The sequence below is a fragment of the Triticum urartu genome, chromosome 3A (genome assembly GCF_056163025.1).
Source record: "Triticum urartu cultivar PI428250 chromosome 3A, HENAU_Tu73, whole genome shotgun sequence".
NCBI lineage: Eukaryota > Viridiplantae > Streptophyta > Magnoliopsida > Poales > Poaceae > Triticum > Triticum urartu.
Genome location: NC_141875.1, coordinates 467,536,410 through 467,551,123, shown reverse-complemented (window position 1 = coordinate 467,551,123; position 14,714 = coordinate 467,536,410).

Genomic DNA, 14,714 nt, shown 5'->3' with positions numbered 1-14,714 from the left:
TTCGTATTGTAAAACACGATGAATCCTTCTCTCTGATTTTTTCTCCCCGGCCGTGAATATATGGAGTTGGAGTTCAGGTCGGTGGAGCTTTGTGGGACCCACAAGCCAGGGTGGCGCGCCCTAGGGGGGCCCCACCCTTGTGGACAGCTGGTGGGTCCCCTTGATACGTCTCCATCGTATCTATAATTTTTGATTGTTTCATGCCAATATTATACAATTTACACATATTTTTTGCAACTTTTTATATGATTTATTGGACTAACCTATTGATCCAGTGCCCAGTGCTAGTTCCTGTTTGTTGCATGTTTTTTGTTTCACAGATAATCCATATCAAACAAAGTCCAAATGCAATAAAATTTTATGGAAAATTATTTTGGAATACATGTGATTTTTGGGAGTTGGAATCATCGCAAATGGGGGCCCACAGTGCCCACAAGACACCAGGGCGCGCCCAGCGGCCAGGCGCGTGGTGGTGGGTTGTGCTCACCTCGTACGTCGGTTGGAGCTCTACTTCGGGCGCAAGGAAGCTTATATTCGAAAAAAAATCGTATTAAAATCTCAGCGCAATCAGGGTTACGGATCTCCGGGAATATAAGAATCAGTTTTCGGCCAGATCTAGGAGAACATGAAACAGAAAAGAACAGAGAGGGAGATCCAATCTCGGAGGGGCTATTGCCCCTCCACCGCCATGGAGGCCATGGACTAGAGGGGGAAATCTCCTCCCATGTAGGGGGGGGGCAAGGAAGAAGAAGAAGGAGGGGCGCTCTCTCCCCCTCTCTCCCGGTGGCGCCGGAGTGCCGCCGGGGCAAGGATCGTGACGGTGATCTACATCAACAACCTTGCTACCGTCAACACCAACTTTCTCCCCCTCTATGCAGCGGTGTAACACCCCTTCTCCCCGCTATAATCTCTACTTAAACATGGTGCTCAACGGAAAACACACAGAAGCTCCTGGGTGCTCCACACCCCTATACGAGTATTAAACCTAAAATATACTAAAAAAATTAAAAAACTGAAATTTGGGGATATCAAACCTGGATTCTCAATCTACTGCTGTGTGAAGTTTTATGGAGAAATACCTGGAAACATATCTGTGATGAAGGAAATACTCTCCAAACAAAAATCCATCCAAACAGTTTTTTTTTCTATACATGGGAATTTTTTGTCTTTTTTGACATGAATATGTTTCCTGGTATTTTTCACATAATTTCACACGGGAGTAGATCAGGAACCCAGGTTTGATATCCCAAAATCATAGATTTTTTTTCAAATTTCTCGTTTCTTAATTTAATGTTCATATAGGTGTGTGGAGCACCCAGGTGCTACAAATCCTCTTCTGGTGCTCAACTCCATATATTATTTACCAATGAAATTTGGCTATCCTATGATGTTTGAGTAGATCTGTTTCGTCCTGTGGGTTAATCATGATCTTGGTTGGTATGGTTTCATTTTTTATTTATGGTGTTGTCCTATGGTGCCCTCCATCTCACGCAAACGTGAGGGGTCCCCGTTGTAGGGTGTTACAATACGTTCATGCTTCTCTTTTGGTGGGTTGTGAGAGTGACAGAAGCTTAAACTTGAGTAAGTGGGGTATGGTGTATGGGAGTAAAGAGGACTTCATACTTAATGCTATGGTTGGGTTTCACAACCTTAATGATCTATAGTACTTGCGGATGTTTGCTAGAGTTCCAATCATAAGTGCATATGATCCAAGTAGAGAAAGTATGTTAGCTCATGCCTCTCCCTCATGTAAAATTGCAAGAATGATTACCGGTACTTGTTATAGATTTCCTAGGGACAAATGACTTTGTTGTTGACAAAAGCTATCCACTTTTATTACCTTGCAACTTATCTGTAGTTTTATTCTCGTAAAGTACTCGTAGTTTTGTTCTTGCAAAATAGTTTCATACTTGTTTCCGGTAAATCAAACGTCAAGTGTGCGTAGAGTTGTATCGGTGGTCGATAGAACTTGAGGGAATATTTGTTCTGCCTTTAGCTCCTCGTTTGGTTCAACGCTCTTATTTATCGAAGAAGGCTACAAACGATCCCCTATAGTTGTGGGTTATCAAGACCTTTTTCTGGCGCCGTTGCCGGGGAGCAATTGGGTGGGTTGAATATTCTCGTGTGCTCTTGTTTGCTTTATCACTAAGTAGTTTTTATTTCCTGTTCTAAGTTGTTCTCTATCTTTAGTTATGGATGCGGAACATGAAACACCAAAAAAATTAGTGGTACTTGCTACTCATGTAGATGGGGAACCTCCTAAAACCCTTGATGCTCATTATGTGAAAACTATTTTGCACTACTTTGATAATCCTGAGAAAACCCCATTCAACATGATAATGGGAGTAACGTTGGATCAATGTGAATACTTTAGGGATTATCGCTTGACCCAAAAAGGAAAACTTTTATGGGATCAAATTCATATGTTGCATTGGTATGCTCAGGAGCTATGCTTGAGATACGATTATACTTGTTGCTCTAGGATGAACACTGCACACCTTCTTTTTCATGCAAATTTAATGATAATGAAACATTGGCTTCTTATGCTAATGGTAGATATGATTACTATGATGTGGAACGAATAGAAGAATTGTTGCTTTTAAGGGTCTTTATGAAATTGAATCTTTGTTTGAAAAGTTTAAAGATTTTGATGATTCAGTTTATAGACCTGAAAATTTTGCTATCCTTAAATATTGGTATGATAATTACTAGCAAAAGGGCCCGTGCGTTGCAAGGAGAGAAAAAAAATCATAATCTCCAATGGCATGACCATATTTTGCTGCATCACCGGGATAGACTATAACTCTCAATTTTTCCTGAAATCATGAAAAAAAATTGAAATCATGAACATTTTTTTGAGCTCATGCACGTATGTGAAATTGTGAACATTTTTCAAATTCATGAACACTTCTACAAATTTTGAACATTTTCTAAAATCAAGAATATTGTTTGAATTCATGAACATTTTATACTATTTGCAAACATTTTTTAAAACATGAAAAATTTTGTTTATTATTTTTTGTAGAGTATTACTACTCAAATTTCAACCATATATGCCACTCAAAATTCCCCTCTCCCAAATATTTCATGGCTATTTAGTTGACCATTAGCTATCTGTCAAGAGACAGTTGAAAAGATGATTTTATCCATGGCCATCGGGTGTTCATGGCCACCGAGAACTTTTTTGTTAAACAATTTTCAGGAGGTGGCACACTATCTAAAATCTTCCTAGCCAAATGATGCATGTAAATAAAAAACAAAAAAGAACCCACCCGACCCCGTCCTTCCCAAATCCTCCCGCCGTCACCGCCAACTGCTCAGCGCGCCACCGCCGCCATCCCTCGCCGCCGAGACCCAGCACATTGCAACCGCAATCTGCACCAGTGTGTCGCCACCGCGGACTTCTCCAGCGTGCCGCCGCTGTGAACTTCCCGGTCTCCAGCCCCATGTCCTCTTCCTCTGACCTCCCAACCCCTGCCTACCCGTTGCCCTTCCTGGCACGCTGCCCCCACCCTCCCGCACCCTACATCAACCATCCCGCCGCCGACCACGGATCCCTCCGACGGCCCCATCCCCCGCCCCTCCGACCTTCTTCCACAGACCCGGCGGCGTCCTTCTTCGACAGGGCCGGCCTTCTCCCCATCCCGTTGCCCCGCTCGCCGCCCGAGCAGCAGTACGTAGCCATCTGAGTCCCCGTGCATGACCACTGCTTTCCCTGGCATCGTGCCCCACCCCAACCCGCCGTCCCCGAAACTGCCTCAAACTCACGGTCACCCTGCCCGAGCCCCACCTCCGCATCCCCCGCCCCTCTGTTGCTGCTACCGCTAGATGAGGAACTCCAAACATCGCTGGATCCAGGATAGCGTGAGCCCGTGGCGAGGAGCTGCTGCATGCGCGTGATGCTCGGTTGCCTCCACCCTACATCACACCCAGCAGCCGTCGAGCAGTCCGTTCGGCTGTATCTTTGGTCTAGACATGGCCTGGACCTAGAGCATGGCCTGGAGCAATGGCGCACTGTCCGAGACCCACGGTTTCAATCCCTTCTCCCGCTGGCAATTGAACTGCAGTTCACGGGGCAATAGAACCGGCTGTGGGGCTCGTGTCCATTATCTCGTGTGCTCTTGCTTTCTGCCTCCACCGCAAGATGAAGAACAGATCCGCGCGCCATCGGGAGTCAAGATGATCGGCCGAGGCCTCATGCTACTGGATAAGATATAACAAAGGAGCAGGGTGGAATCATTTTCTCATATATATAGGACATCCCCAAATTAGTACCACCTCGTTTATATTACAATTTTGTCTATACGAATCGTAAAAGCGTATTACGACTGGGCGGAAGCATATTGTGACGGTGAACCCACGGCATCAATACGTGCTTTATTATCAGGGAAAGATAAATATAGTTCTGATATTGATGAATTTATTGAGAAAATCTCCACAGTCCGAGAAGAGACTAATATTTTGCAGGAGTCTAGTGAAGAAGGTATTGATAAAGCTGTGAGCTCATTGGATGAAAAAGATGATAAGGAGAGTGAAGAACAAAAGGAGGAAGAGCGGATTAGCTACCCGTGCCCACCTTCTAATGAGAGTAACCTTCCAACTCATACATTGTTTACTGTCCCTTCGTGCTTACCGAAGGATGAATGCTATGATAATTGCTATGATCCCATTAATTCTTTTGAAATATACCTTTTTGATGAAATTGATGCTTGCTATGCTTGTGGCCAAGATGCCAATATGAATTATGCTTATGAAGATGAACTTGCTATAATTCCTTATGTTAAGAATGAAATTGTTGTTGTTGCACCCATACATGATAGTCCTATTATCTTTTTAAATTCTCCAAACTACACTATATCGGAGAAGTTTGCTCTTATTAAGGATTACATTGATGGGTTGCCTTTTACCGTTGCACATGATGATTTTGATGAATATAATTTGCATGTGCTCGCTGCTCCTACTTGAAATTATTATGAGAGAGGTACTACATCTCTGCCTCTTTATGTTTCTGATACGATAAAAGTGCAAGAAACTGCTTATGCTATGTATTGGCCTTTACTTGATGTGCATGAATTGTTCTTGTATGACATGCCGATGCATAAGAAGAGATTTAGACTTCGTCGTTGCATGATATATGTTGCTTTTTGCTCACTACTAAATGCCAAATCATTGTTAACTAAAATTGGCTTTGATATACCTTGGGATCCAGGTGGATCCATTACTTGAGCACTTTATGCCTAGCTTAATGGCTTTAAAGAAAGTGCTGCCAGAGAGACAACCCGAAAGTTTTAGAGAGTTATTTATTTCTATTGAGTGCTTTTATAAAGTTTAAAAACAAAAAATATAGAGGGGAACTTAAGAAAATTCACAAAAGAGAAGCGATTGGAAGTTATGCATTGGAGAAGTGAGGGTCGACCTTGAACACTTGTGTTCATGCTCATGGAAACAATGTAGAATTTTTCATGAAGATTCTGAAAAAAATAATTATCCCCTTGTACAATTCCATTTTATTATAAAAATAATGTGCCAAGATTTGCCTTTAGGATGAGTAGATTGCTTGTTGGTATGTGCGATGCAAAAACAGAAACTTTGGCCGTAGTGCGCGATTTTACATTTTTCTACTGGAACGTCAAAAGGTTCTGAAATTTTTTGCACAATCTTGCTATACAAATGTTTTATTTTGTCCTAATTTTTCAGAATTTGTGGAGTACCATAAGTATGGTAGATGTTCAGATTGCTACAGACTGTCCTGTTTAAGACAGATTCTGTTTTTGATGCATTGTTTGCTTGTTTTGATGAAACTATCGATTTTTATCGATGGTATAAGCTATGGAAAAGTTATATTACAGTAGCTAAAATGCAAAAACAAAATATGAATTGGTTTGCAATAGTACTTAGAGTAGTGATTTGCTTTATTATAGTAACGGATCTTATCGAGTTTTTTGTTGAGTTTTGTGTGGATGAAGTGATCAAAGATCGAGGAGGTCTCGATATGAGGAGAAGGAGGAGAGGCAAGAGCTCAAGCTTTGGGGATGCCCAAGGCACCCCAACTAAATATTCAAGTATACTTAAGCATCTAAGCTTGGGGATGCCCTGGAAGGCATCCCATCTTTCTTCAACAAGTATCGGTATGTTTTCGTTTTCGTTCTCGTTTCGTTCATGTGATATGTGTAAATCTTGGAGCATCTTTTGTGTTTAGTTTTTTATTTTATTTTATGCACCATGATAGTGTGAGATAGTACATGGTTTATTTATAGAATGCTCATTTTACTTCACTTATATCTTTTGAGTGTGACTTTATAGAGTGCTTCATGTGCTTCACTTATATCATTTGAAGTTTGGATTGCCTGTTTCTCTTCACATAGAAAACTGTTATTTGCAGAATGCTCTTTTGCCTCACTTATACTTGTTAGAGAATGGTCTTTTGTAGAAAGAAATAAAACTCTCATGCTTCACTTATATCTATTTAGAGAGTCAACGGGAATTGGCCAATTGCATGGTTAGTCATAAAATCCTACATAAAACTTATGGATCACTGAATATGATATGTTTGATTCCTTGCAATAGTTTTGCGATATAGAGATGGAATATGTGGGAGGTACTAGTAAATGGTTGTGGTTAGTAAGAATATTGGTGTTAAGGTTTGTGATTCCCGAAGCATGCACGTATAGTCTCTCGTTATGGTATGAAGTTGGAGCATGATTTATTATTGATTGTCTTCCTTATGAGTGGCGGTCGGGGACAAGCGATGGTCTTTTCCTACCAATCTATCCCCCTAGGGGCATGCATAGTAGTACTTTGCTTCGAGGGCTAATAAACTTTTGCAATAAGTATATGAGTTCTTTATGACTAATGTGAGTCCATGGAATACACACACTCTTACCTTTTCGCAATTTGCTAACCTCTACGGTACCGTGCATTGCCCTTTCTCACCTCGAGAGTCGGTGCAAACTTTGCTGGTGCATCCAAACCCCGTGATATGATACACTCTATCACACATAAGCCTTATTATGTCTTCCTCAAAACAGCCACCATACCTACCTATTATGGCATTTCCATAGCCATTCTGAGATATATTGCCAAGCAACTTCCACAGCTTCCATTTTGAGGACTTGAGCATTCATTGTCATATTGCTTTGCATGATCATATAGATGACATAGTAGTTGTGGCTCAGCCACCGTTCATCATTTTTTATACATGTTACGCTAGATCATTACACATCCTGGTACATTGCCAGAGGCATTCATATAGAGTCATACTTTGTCATAGGTATCGAGTTGTAATTTTTATTTCTTTTGAGTTATATGTAAACACTACTACAGGATGCTGCTAACGCGACACTAAAATTAGAGACCCTTCGAGAAACTGTGTGCGATGCAATAATCGCAAACGGTGCTGTATGAAAACGGTCAGAAATGTATAAAACGTTTGTGATGATGGATGCATCAAACACGGTTCAGGTTTTAGTTGTGTGTGCGATGAAGGGCATACGGTTCAGTTCAATTAACTGCTTGCGATGAGGAGGAACAAAAGAAACGGGCAGCCAGATGAAGGCGTGTGCGATACACAGCATACGGTTCACTCGGATGAACTGTTTGTGATTAGGCAACACAAAAGAAACGGTCAGCCAGATCAAGGTGTGTGTGATTGAGGGCATACGCTTCAGAAGGATTAACTATTTGTGATTAGGCAACAAAACAGAAACGGGTCAGCCAGATCAAAGTGTCTACGATTGATGGCATACACTTCACATGGATGAACTGTTTGCGATTAGCCACAACAAACTGAAACAGTTAGATAGATCAACGTGTGTACACTAGACGGGAACACACATTCTAATTACAAGAACCATGCGCGATGGTGCTGACATTGCCTATTGCGGTGCACCCTATGGTGCAAACGCCACGTACGCGGCCGAGAAGGCGTACATGCCCATGTTACGCCTTCCGGGAATAGTGCCGCACTTATAACCGTCAGTAAATTTTGAGCATGCGTCCCGTCACTATTTTTTAGAAGAACAGGGAGGCCGCGTCTCATCACATTCCAAATTGCAAACCTGTTCACACCGATCAAGACCTAAACAGTTTCCCACTTGGGAGCGTATTACTACGCGGTTATAAATACTACTACTCCAAGATGACTGCACATTCCTCCTCAACTCCTCATCCACAAAAAGTCGAAAACAAACAAGTCATTCATCATTGTTCCCTTGCGTCTGCCATGGCCAGCGTGAGTTCTGGGTCGAGAGATTGCCACCAGGGCGAGGCGAGCCTGGAAGCGGGAGCACGAGAGATGTCCCGCCTCGCCGTGAAAGCAGCCAACATGTCCCGCCGCATGGCCGTAGCAGCAGAGAGGTGCCACCGCGCCGCTGAAGCAGCACATAGGACCCACCGTGTCGTTGAAGCGGCAGACTACACTACAAAAAAAGACACATCCGTGACATTTTGGGCCGAACGAAAAAAATTTGTCATACTTATGACACTTCTATGACGATAATTGTGACAAAACCTGGTATCATCATAGATGTGGTGGGGTCCTACTTCTATGACAAAAAATCATGACAGAAAATGGGATTTTTGTCCTAGGCGGGTCGGAGTCGCAGCTGCATGACATTCTTTGGGCCGTCCATGACGGAAAAAACCGTGGTAGAAGCGAGGGCGAGGAAAATATCGAGGAGTTCCCGGTTACGGTGGGTGGTCGGGGGCTGAGCGATGCGCATTTCTCTCATACATGTGTGCGTGTGTGCGAGGCGTTGGGCTCTAACTGAACCTGAGTGAGGCGTTGGGCTCTAACTGAACCCGAGCAATTGCACTGCAGGCTACGCGTTACTGAACCCGAGCGATCGATCGATCCCTTGCTGTTAACTGAAGCCGAGTGTGATTCCTTCGCTACTGCTGCTAACTGAAGCCGATCGATGCTGCCTCTGGAGGAACAGTGAGCGTTGTTGAGGGGGTTTGGATGAATAGTTCCCGGTGGGGGGTTGGATGAACAGGACCCCGTGGTAGTAGAGGCTGTTGCCGCTGGATGAATAGTACCCCGATCGATCGAGCCGGTGGATGAACAGGACCCCATGGAGGACTGGATGAATAGGACGTCGTGGAGGGCTGGATGAACAGGACCCCATGGAGGGCTGGTTGAACAATAGCCGGTGGAGGGCTGGATGAACAGTAGCCCGTGGAGGGGTGGTTGAACAGGACCCCGTGGAGAGGGCTGGTTGAACAGTAGTCGATGGAGGAGCGCGCGGTGGAGGCTGGATGAACAGGAGCCCGTGGATGAACAGTCGCAGGTGGAGGCTAGAGGAGGTCGATGGTGGATGAATAGTAGCCCATGGAGGCTGGAGGAGGTCAATGGTGGAGATGAACAGTATCCCGTGGAGTCCTGTTTTGCGGTACGCTACACCCCACCCGACGAACAGGACCCCCGTTTCGACCGTAGCGCTCCAACACAAGTCTGTTTCCTCCGTTTTGTGGTACGCCACACCCCTCCCGATCAACAGGACCCCGTTTCCACCGTAGGAGGTCCGTTTCCTCCGTTTTGTGGTACGCCAGACCCCTCCCAATGAACAAGATCCCGTTTCCACCATGGTCGGTCGAACACAAGGCCTTTCCTCCGTTCTGCGGTACCCCAGGCCTCGTTTCCATCGCCTGTTCCGTCCAAGCCGGTTGGCTCCCGATGAACAGCACGCATTCCGTTGCCTCCTGATGAACACGACGCATTCCGTTGCCTCCCCATGAACACGACGACGATGCAGTTTCTCCTTTCCGACCCATCTATGTACACGAGCCCTGGCCGTACGTATGCGCGAGTAGGCGTTCGAGACCCCGCCCGTATGTATGTGGTCGTATTTACTTTCTTGCACCCTGGCTGCTGTACGTACATGTACATGCTACGCGCATGCCTCTACTACGACACGTGCGCACCTCTACTACGACACATGCCCTCCCTTCTACAGCCACGGTTCATCGCTGCAGCCTACAGACAGACCGATCGTATGTACGTACATGTTCGCGACCAGAATGACAATGCTACGTACGCTTCGACCAGGTGGGTCCCGACTGTCAGGCACTTCCTTGCGTGCGAAGATATAGCTAGTGGGTCCGAGTTGTCAGCGGGGGGATGTATTTTTCGTGAAATACAGAGGCCCGTCTGGTGGGTCCCAGATGTCAGGTGGAGGAATCATTATTTTGCGTGTAATAAGGAGGCATTTCCTTGTGTGCGGTCGTGGACCCAGCTGTCAGCCTCTCCACGTACAATCCACTAGTGATGGATGTCGTTCGTTGACCATGTTGACCACACCGTGCCGAGAGCACCAGGTCGGTGGACGACGGCGAGGCCTATGAAGGGAACGACACGGAGCCGGGGAAGACACGGCACTAGCTACCCACGTGGTGGGGAGTACGAGGGTTGACTGGTTTGGCTGCCGCCGCCGGAGAATAACAGCAGGTGTGGGTGAGTAGAGGGATGGCTAGGCCAGCGATGGTAGTACGGTGGGGCAGTGAGGCCTGCACGGCAGCATAGCCGGCCGCAGGAGGAGGGAGCAGGCAGTCCTGCTGGCGCTTGTTTCAGCGGCTAGAGCAGGAAGTGCAGAGATTGAAGAAGCACGACGGACGTTGGATGGACATCCAACAGTCACTGCTTATGCGTCAACCTTTTTTGAGGAAAGCCTCAAATCTGTGGGAAACAGCATACAACCCATCTGCCATTATTTCTAATAATTTACATCCCATTTGCTAATTCTTAAGGTTTTTTTGGAGCTCATATTCTTTTTGTTAGCATTACAGCCCATATTGTGGCCACGGTTAAAAAATTATACGAAATTTTGCATATTTTGGTGCGGTCCGAACTGTTTTTAATACCGAAATTTTGAGTCACATGCAAATTGATTTTAAAAATAAATGTATAGTAAAGATAATATTTTTTGTATTTTTATGATAAAGATGCAAAGTAAAATAAAGGCAAAGGAAATAACTAAGTAGTAGGAGATTAATATGATGAAGATAGACCCGGGGGCAATAGGTTTCACTAGTGGCTTCTCTCGAGAGCATAAGTATTCTACGGTGGGTGAACAAATTACTGTTGAGAAATCGATAGAATTGAGCATAGTTATGAGAATATCTAGGTATGATCATGTATATAGGCATCACGTTCGAGACAAGTAGACCGACTCCTGCCTACATCTACTACTATTACTCCACTCATCGACCGCTATCCAGCATGCATCTAGAGTATTAAGTTCATGAAAACAGAGTAACGCCTTAAGCAAGATGACATGATGTAGAGGGATAGACTCATGCAATATGAAGAAAACCCCATCTTGTTATCCTCGATGGCAACAATACAATATATAGGAGGAAGGAGTATGTCGGTGGAGCAACAGGGGGCCCACGAGGGTGGAGGGCGCGCCTCGGGTAGGCAGGCGCGCCCCCTACCTCGTGGCCTCCTCTTTTCTTTCTTGACGTAGGGTCCAAGTCTCCCAGGTCTTGTTCGTTGAGAAAATCACGTTCCCGAAGGTTTCATTCCGTTTGGACTCCATTTGATATTCCTTTTCTTCGAAACCCTAAAACAGGCAAAAAACAGCAATTCTGGGCTGGGCCTCCGGTTAATAGGTTAGTCCCAAAAATAATATAAAAGTGGATAATAAAGCCCAATAATGTCCAAAATAGTAGATAATATAGCATGGAGCAATCAAAAATTATAGATACGTTGGATACATATCAACAGCCCAGTTGACACCCTGCTTCCATCTCAAAAACAAATTAGATAAATGCCACTCCAATTATGGCGATTCATAAAAATGCCACTGCAATTTTCAAACTTTGAAAAATGCCACTGCAATTTTTGCAACCTTTGAAAAACGCCACTACAATTTGCAAACTTTGAAAAACGCATAAAATGCCACTGGGAGCGAACGGTTGCCACAGAGGTCACACACTGACGACAAGGGCCGAGTGAACCGCATGCAATCCCATCGCACAACACACACGTCTTGTTAATTTGAATCGTTTATGTTCTCTTGTGTCAACACAAACAATTCATCCGAGTGAACCGCATGCCGTATATCGCACACACCTTGATCTGGCTAACCATTTCTTTTGTGTTGCCTAATCACAAACAGTTCATCCAAGTGAACTGTATGATGTATATCGCACACACCTTCATCTGGCTGCCCATTTGTTTTGTGTTGCCTAATCATAAACAGTTCATCCGAGTGAACCGTATGATGTGTATCGCACACGCCTTCATCTGGCTGCCCATTTCTTTTGTTCCTCCTCATCGCAAACAGTTAATTGAACTGAACTGTATGGCCTTCATCACACATGCAACTAAAATCTGAACCGTGTTTGATGCATCCTCCATCGCAAACGTTTTCACCTTTTTTGAAGGTTTTGATACACCACTGTATGCGATTATTACATCGCACATAGTTTCTCGAAGGGTCTCTGATCATAGTGTCACGTTAGCAGCATCCTGCAGTAGTGATGCCTTAGCCATAGGTTCTATAAAGTATGCAATGTTGTGTACTAGACCTATTGTATGCCTTGCCATGAGTTTGGCAAGGGGGTACAATGGTGATCCAGGAGTAGATCACTGGACATCGGTCAAAATTATCCTTAGTGAACTTAGGAAATATTTTATCAGTTATGATGGTGATAAAGAGTTCATCATAAAGAGTTACGTCGATGCAAGCTTTGACACCGATTCGGATGACTATGAGTATCAATATGGATACATATTGAAAGTGGGAGCAATTAGCTAAGATTAGCTCCATGTAGAGCGTTGTAGACATAGAAATTTGCAAAATACATATGGATCTGAATGTTTCAGACCCGTTAACTAAACTTCTCTCACAAGAAAAACATGATCTCACCTTAGTGCTCTTTGGGTGTTAATCACATGGCGACGTGAACTAGATTATTGACTCTAGTAAACTCTTTGGGTGTTGATCACATGGCGATGTGAACTATGGGTGGTAAATCACATGGTGATGTGAACTAGATTATTGATTCTAGTGCAAGTGGGAGACTGAAGGAAATATGCCCTAGAGGCAATAATAAAGTTTCATTTTATATTATATTTCCTTATTCATGATAAAGGTTTATTATTCATGCTAGAATTGTATTTACCAGAAACTAAAATACATGTGTGAATACATAAACAAATACCGTGTTCCTAGTAAGCCTCTACTAGACTAGCTCGTTGATCAAACATGGTTAAGGTTTCCTAACCATAGACATGTGTTGTCATTTGATAATGGGATCACGTCATTAGGAGAATGATGTGATGGACAAGACCCATCCACTACCAGGGAAAAGCCTAGCAATAGCGTGGGTATTTGGTGTATCAGTAGCACGGGTATCCGCGCTACTAATAGGGTGCTACAGCTAACATTTAACAGTAGCGCGTTTTGACACGCGCTACTACTATACCTACTTAGCAGTAGTGCTTTTCATACAAGCGCTACTGCTAAGTGCTTTAGCAGTAGCGTTTTCCTATCCAGCGCTACTACTATATTTTCTCATATTTTTTTTTGCGTATTTGCGATGTTTTTGTACATTTTTTATATAGTATTCTAATCATATCATAAACATGCAATATGCTCATCATATCATACACATAATAGTCTCATCATATCATCCAACACAAATCATGTCGTCACATCATAATCACGATATAGCTATACAAGTTACATGACATGTCTCATCATACATAATGTAGTACTTCTGGAGGCGTCGGTTCATATCCCTCTCTCGCACTAGCATGAACCTAAACTAACTACTGGCTGTCGCTCGGAAACCGGAAACCGGTACACCTAGGCCTGACACTCCGGCGATTCGTCGTATACTCCTGGCGTAGCACTTCTTCGCCATCAATGATCTATGCACATGCATCATCACATGAGTCGATGATATGCAACATATATAGTTGAGCAACAGAAAGAGACAGACTTGGCAAAAATAGAAGCAACATATCATAAGCATAAATAACAAAGTTCATCGTACCCAAAATGCCCTAACTAGAGTGATCTTCGCTAGTTGAGGAGGAGGGTTTAATTACATCACAAATAAAGTTTCGTCGTGCATAACTCAAAGTTTCGTCATATAGAAAGTATGGACTAAACGGACCCATTTTCATATATCGTCAATCACTCCAACATGTCGTGCCATCCATCGAAGTCAGAGAGATAGTCCCCGAGCTTAGTGAAAGGCTTCAGGTCGAGACGCTGAGCGGCTACACATGTTCGGACGTCTTCCCGCGACATTTTCCCTTCCACGTAGAACATCCCTGTTTTTTCAAGGACCTCCTTAATGGTGATTTGGGCAAGTTCACGCTGGATGTGATAGAACTCAGCTCAAAGTCGATGGTCTAGGATATCTCCTAGGTTCTTTGCCCATTGCAGAATATGGGCATCGCCGGATGTAGGTGACATGCGAGGGTTCTGCTAATCCTTTCTGTACTCCAGAATGTGTTGTAGGACATAGAATCCATCACTAAGAGTATCACTCGGTTGCTGGATGCTGCAGAAGTCTGTCTTATGGCCGACGGCGGGCCTGCGGTTCTTTGTCTTCCTGGTCTTGATCTCTCCACCCCGTACGCCGTAGAAAAAGATAGCACTGTCGAGAACATACTTGATGTGGGTGTAATCCTTTTTGTTCATGTTCTTCGATGAGTCCAAGTAAAGAGCGTGGGAGACTCGGGGTTAAAGGATGATGAG